This window comes from Molothrus ater, chromosome 14 (assembly GCF_012460135.2).
Source record: "Molothrus ater isolate BHLD 08-10-18 breed brown headed cowbird chromosome 14, BPBGC_Mater_1.1, whole genome shotgun sequence".
Lineage (NCBI taxonomy): Eukaryota > Metazoa > Chordata > Aves > Passeriformes > Icteridae > Molothrus > Molothrus ater.
Genome location: NC_050491.2, coordinates 20,226,056 through 20,232,711, shown reverse-complemented (window position 1 = coordinate 20,232,711; position 6,656 = coordinate 20,226,056). Strand labels below are relative to the sequence as shown.

Here is a 6,656-nt window from a genome sequence, read left to right as displayed (position 1 = left end):
CGTCTGTCCCGGTCCGTCTGTCCCGGTCCGTCTGTCCCGGTCCCGGCCGCCTGGCCCGCGGCCGCTCGCTGGCCGTGCCGGCGGAAGGGGCGGGGGGGTCCGTCCTGCCGTGTGCACCGTGGGTACCGCGCTGACCGCACCGAGGGGGGGTCCCGTCTGTCCCATCCCCGGCTGCCCTGACTCTGCTCGGCTCCCGCCGCTGCAGCCGGGGTCAGTCCCGGCTTTGTCTCTGCCGGATCAGCCGCCGTGAGCCACGTGGGGCCGATCCACGCTGCAGCTCGGTCTGCACCGGAACAGCCCCTGGGGCGGTCCCGGCTGCAGACCCCGCCTTTGGAGGACCGAGACCCTGAGCTGTGCCAATCCCCTGGGGCGGTCCCGGCTGCAGACCCCGCCTTTGGAGGACCGAGACCCTGAGCTGTGCCGATCCCCTGGGCGATCCCGGCTGCAGACCCGCCTTTGGGCACTCAGACCCTGAGCTGTGCCGAGTTCCGCCGTCCCGCCCTGAGCTCCGTTCCTTGGTAACCACAGCTCCGGCTGCTCAGGGGAACTCTAAAGGAATCACCTTATCGAAACACTAAAAGTTCAGGTAAAAGAAAGTCCTCTCCTGATTCATCCTAAAAATACGGGAGAAAAGCTATAGAAGATAAAAATCCAAAAAGAATGGGATAAAGGGATTAGTCTATTTCCATTAAAAGAGGCTCCCATAGGAGGGGGCGGACCAGGGTTTGTAAATGCTCCTTTGACTTCGTCTGAGGTCTGAAATTTTAAGAAATAAATAAAAGGGATATTTGGAGGATCCCATAGGCATAGCTGAACAATTAGACCAATTTTTAGGTCCAAACATTTATACTTCAGAAGAGATGTGGTCTGTAATGAAAATAATATTTTTCTCAGGAAGAAAGGCAATTAATCAGAGCAGCTGAAATAAAAGCTTAGGAAAAAAGATAATCTACGGGGACCCCCAGAGAAGACAAAATGGCAACTGTACCTCCTGAGTGGGGTAAAAATAACGAGGAGGGGAGTAAACACATGAATAATTATTGTAATTACATAATCAAAGGAATAAATGCGACAGCATATCAAAGGCGAAATGCAGGGGGAAAAAAGGTTTTTAAGGGACAGCTTTTCGAGGGGAAAGAAGAAACTGCAACTAAATAGATAAACAAACTTAAGAGAAATAGGAAAATGGTCCTAAGTAAGCAGAAGATCTGAAAATCTTTAAAGAGATGGGCACAGAGGAGGAATAGGGAGGTCATAAGCTCTAATTTTCTGGGGGGAACAAATACCATCTGGAGCCTGTGATAACTTTAAAAGTGGGTCCCCAAGAAGAAGAATTGGAATTTGTAATAGACACAGGGGCAGAGAGAACCTGCCTGTTAAATATTCCAAAAAGTTATAGTGTGAGCAAACATATAGTGAAAGTAACAGGGGCAAAGAGAGAAAGTTTTATATTTCTGGTCATTAAAGATGTAGTAATTGAGGGAAGAAACTAAAATTTGGATGGGAGATGTCTTATTGGTCCCAGGGGCAGGAAGCAATTTATTGGGAAGAGTCTTACAAGTGCAATTAAGAATAGGAGTTATATCAGAAAATAGGAAAATGACAGCTAGAGTTTTAAAATTATTTAAAAGAGGATGAAGAAAAAAAAAAACAACAAAGAAGTTTGAGGTGGGGAAGGAAATAGGGGAAGATTAAATATCAACCCCATAAGGGTTACAATTGAGAGAGAAGATTGTCCCGTACGTGTACATCAGTATCCTGTATCTTTAGAAGGACGGGAAGGTTTGAAGCCGGTAATAGAAGGACTAATAAAGGATGGGGCATTAGAACCTTGTATGTCTCCTCATAATATCCCTATTCCCCCAATAAAGTCTGATGGGAGTTATAGACTAGTACAAGATTTAAGGGAGGTTAATAAAAGAACTCAGACTCACTACCCAGTGGTAAAATATCTTAGACACTTAATAAATAGAAGTAGCTAGAAAACCAACCATGAGAAAATTGCAAGAATTTTATTCATTCTCCCTCCCTCTTCAAAGAGAGAGATCAGAAAATTACCTAGATTATTGAAATATTATAGATTGAGGGGTACGCACAAGTAGCAAAATTTGTGTATGAAAAAAACGGACAGAAGGAGATGATATAAAACAGACCAAAGAAGATATTGTTAAATTAAAAGAGTTAAGCTAAAACTAGCCTAAGTACCAGCTTAAGCTTACCTTTGTTAGAAAAGTCATTTATCATTTATACATAAATACAGAAAATGGAGTACCTCATAAAATTTTAATTCAAGGCTAAGGAAGAATAAAAAATATCTAGTAGCTCATATATCAAAGATGTTGGACTCAGTAAGCCACAGCTAGCCAGTAGGTATTTAACAGCTACTGCAATCCTAGTAAAAGAAAGTTGTAAGCTTACTTTTGGAAGTAATTTAGTTAGATTCAGTTCATACTGTCTGAAGTGTGTTGAATCAAAAAAAACAGGTAAGAAGAGAAGAAAGAGAGAAGTTGAAGTAGGGAGGTGGTTAGCAAACTCTGAGATGTTAGAATGTGAAGTGATGACATCTTGGTGCTAGAAGAGAGCAGAAGTGTGAATGCGGGGTTTTTGCATGAAAGGCAGGGAAGTGTCTTAACACACAGTTGTTAGGAGGTTATTCAATGCCGAACTGAGGTCCAGAAAGGGTTTAGCAGAACCGGCTCTCCTTGAAGGGAAAAGAGGAGAAGTTGACTAGAGAAAGGAAAAGAATGTCAGGAGCACCTGGGGACGCCAGGTTTGGGGTTATCAAGGTTGGGAGGTGTCTGGCCGCTCCCTACGAGCGGCGGGGTCTCGGAGGCTGTGGCAGGGACCGATCCATGGAGGTGACCCGGCGGCAGTGCTGGCAGCAGGGGACACACGGGTTTGCCGGCCAGGAGCAGGCTGGCTCCGTGGCGGAACTGCCGGGGGGGCTCCCAGGCTGCCGGGGTCCCGAGTCGAGGATGGCAGTGTCAGCCCCGGTAAGTGGGCCGAGAGAGAGAAGGAAAGAGAAAGAGAGAGAAGAAGAGAGAGAGAGGGCAAAAGGGACCCAAGGCTGCCCCCAGGGTCCCCATGCCCCTGGCTGCTCTCCCCTGCTCCGGCCCTGCAGCGAAGTGGCAGCACGGCATTGACAGCAAGGCCGTGAAAAGAGCGGGAGGGGGCTAGGACTAAAAGATAAAATCAAAGCAGAGATTGCTGACTCTCCAAACCTCACAAAGTGGTTTGTTTTTCTTAAGTAAGAAGGTTTTTGGTTTTTTCTTTTGTGTGTTTTGTTTGCTGTTAAAAAGAAGTTTGTTTTTTTTTTTTTTTCTGAAGAATGGGTTTGTAAGGCTAAAACAATTAAATGCTGCCCAAAAAGTAAAAAGCAATAGATGTGATACATCTCATGTTAAAATTGGTCTAGCTTTTCTTATTTAACTAACTGTAACTCACAAAAAGAAGAATTTGCCTCTGCAGCTATTAGCACAGCTGGATAGAAGAAGAAGAGGCTGCTGTGGAAAAAGCTTTTAGCTAAACCCAGAAAGTTTTGAAGAAGAGTGAAGTGTAAAAGTTAATGCATTATTATCTTTCTTTTATTACTATGCTATTAAGAAGTCCTTTCCAGGTACTACTGAAGCAACAATCAGAATCACAGAAAGAGGGTGAATTCATGCCAGCAGAATCAAAGGACTTGTGAAGAAACCTGAGGAATGGACTATCACATTTAAACCAGGTGATACCGAACTGACTTTCCAATGGGGACTGAGTGGTAATAGTTTCAAAAAAGGCAAATGATCCAAGAAATGTACAAAGAACAACACAGAATTAAGAATTAAGACAACGCTTGTACCACTGATTTCAAACACTGCCTGGTTTTATTCTGGTCTTGCCTGAATAAAACATCTCCTTAGGGGAGGAATACTCCAGATAGAAGGATCAAGACTGTTTTTGTGTTCTGACCGTAGCCTGAGAATTGTACAGGGGAGAAGGGGAATTACCATTTCCATCAGTAAACTTTATTTGATTCATTCCAAGACTGGACATGCTAGCTGGGTTATAAGTAAATGCTTGAATTGTGAGAATAATTAGTATTGTAGTTCACAACATTTATGCTCTTATTGCAAAAAGTGTTAAAGTAATAACTTAGTTTTGTGGATGGGAATTACTAGTGCCTGGTGAATGAGAGATACCTGAAGAACGGTAAGAGTCCACAGTTAAAGGGTGTCCAAATCAATTTGCCTGGAAATTATTTAAGAGAAAGTGACAAGGAAATAGAGGGCATGACCAGATTGGCCTCTGTTTTTTGCCACCGAGAAGATCAAATACACCTGCTGTGGGTTGCAACCTCACAGGCCTGGGAGGTGGGAGTATAAGGCATACTGGACCTCTGTTATTCCTGTTTCTGGCACTCATTTGTTCTCTTTTCCCTTTCGGGATACCAGCAAGATCGTGTCACAAATGCTGCAGAAAGCATCACGTGGAAAGAAACCAAAGTTCCTCTTTAATTACACACACCTATGTCAACAGCCACTGTTATAACCCATCCAAATTAAGAACCTGTAGGCAAAATGGAGTAAATGATTGGATTACAAGAAACTTAGGAAAAAGTGGTAATAGATTTGGAATTGAATGTCCAAAAGGAGAGAGAGGGATTTGTTTTACATTTAATCCTGACAGTTCGAGATTTGGTAAAAAAACAAATAATAAACGAAAAGGTAAAACCAGCACAGCAACTTAACTCTGTATTGACCCCAAATTATCTATTGAGTCGTATTACAAGACTCCAAGCAGTTATAGAAATGATAGCAAATGGAGCTGCCCAGGCATTGGAGTTAATATCAAGTCAGCTAAGCCGAACAAAAACTGTAGGGTATCAGAATAGGTTGGCTTTACACTATTTATTGGCCAAAGAAGGGGGTGTTTGTGGAAAGTTTAATATATCAAATTGTTGAAAATTGATGACCACAGAAAAGTCATTCTAGAAAAAGCAAAAGAAATCAAAGAAGAAAAAAATATATATGCATATAATAACCGAGGTACCGGTCCAAAAATTAGAAAACAATGTTAAAACCTAGCTGGTAGGGTAATGTATTAGAAGAAATTAAGATCTTCCATTTTATGTGTTGCAACTATTTTTATATTTCTTCCTTGTGTAATCCCCTGTTTTATTTTGCCCGCATAGTCCAGAAGATGCAAGTAGATAAGAAATATTGCTCAAGCCAAAGGATTTACAAAGAATAAGAGTGGGGATTGTGACAAATGCAGGTATTTTATGATTGGCTTTTTTGAAATATTAAAATGAATATTATATGTGTTGTGTTAGAAAGGAATGCTGTATTAATTCTCTTAAGTAGTGTGTTAAATATAGTTTTAGGTTATAAAAACTGTTAAAATAGAAACGATGCTATGTAAGATACTTTTTTTAAAGAAAGGACTTGCAGCGAGATAGCGGCCACAGGACACCTGGATCTTTCAGAGAAAAAGAATTTATATATATTGCCCTCTTATCAGAAGAAACAAACTTCTTCCTGCCTCCAAGGCGCTGTTAGGATTAGAAGGAAGAAGTGGATGATGAGCAGACAGAATCCTGTGTTTGAATGGAATTTATGCACCATGTACGAAGTGTATGACTATGCAACAGGCTGTTGCTTTTAAGGGTTAATCCTTTGTTAACGGGGGTCCTTTTTCAGGCCCGTGCTGCCCAGAAAAAGGTACCCGGACGTCCGTAACTCTTTGTTTTTGTTGTCTCATATTGTCCTAATTCAAATTGTCCAAATTATTATTACTCTAATTGTATGACTATTTTTATAACCATTTTATTACTATTAAACTTTCAAAAATTTGAAAAGCAAGTGATTGATGTTTTTCACACCAGTCTGTTAGGTGAAAATTATCAAAAGATTTTTGTGAGTTTTCTAATTTTGGCATTAATGCTGGCAAATTTTCAGGGTTTACTGTCTAATTTTGGGTCGAGAAATCTGTCCCAAACACTGAGGGGACTCTGGAGCTATTTGGGAACAGTTCTTTTTTGAAATTCTTTTGTGTTGGGATCAAAGGGCTGGCATTTGCAGGGGCAAAATAATTCTCTGTCTGTCCTGTATTTATTAAAGCAGCTGTCATATTCCAACCTCCTCCTCCTCGTCGCACGGTTTGTGTGCGTGGATGTGGCTGTGCAGACGAATCGTGACACAAAGTAGTCCCACTGGGTGCTAGGAGTGTGGAAGGCGAAAACGCGGAGGCACACCAGGTATCGGTTGCTCAGGGTTACGTGCTGGAGAGGGATCTCTTGGTGCCCGGCAGAGGGAGAGACGCGGAAGGATACACGCAAGGCACTGCAGTTTTCGCCTGCTGTGGTGCCGTGTATAGACGCAGTGGCGGCAGAAGTGGCGTGACAGGGCACAGGGATGCCGGCTGTGGCTGGACAGTGGCACGCAGTGGCTCGGAACCGGGACCGGGCTGTGCCAAAGCTGCGGCGAACGCAGTGTGGGGTGGCGGCGGGGCTGTGGAGATACAACTGCACATGCGTGTGGCTGATCCCGGAGGCAGTGCTGTGGTTCAATGAGTCGGCGCGGAGTGATATCGCTGGTGCAGGGCTTGTAGCAACTGCGCATGCATGGGTTCCGTCACTAGGGCGGCGTGGGCAGTCATCATGGCGGCGGGCAGGC

General features: G+C 43.4%; 1 long non-coding RNA gene across 2 annotated transcripts; it reads left to right on the top strand.

The window, feature by feature from the left end:
* Positions 1 to 547: 547 nt before the first annotated feature.
* Positions 548 to 6,118, top strand: LOC129046832 (uncharacterized). Of its 2 annotated transcripts, none has more exons than XR_008508631.1 (2): positions 548 to 586; positions 3,617 to 6,118. It is a non-coding gene; the product is annotated as an uncharacterized LOC129046832 (long non-coding RNA). The 2 variants fall into 2 exon arrangements; XR_008508630.1 differs by having other exon boundaries at positions 553 to 586; positions 3,604 to 6,118.
* The last annotated feature ends 538 nt before the right edge of the window (positions 6,119 to 6,656 follow it).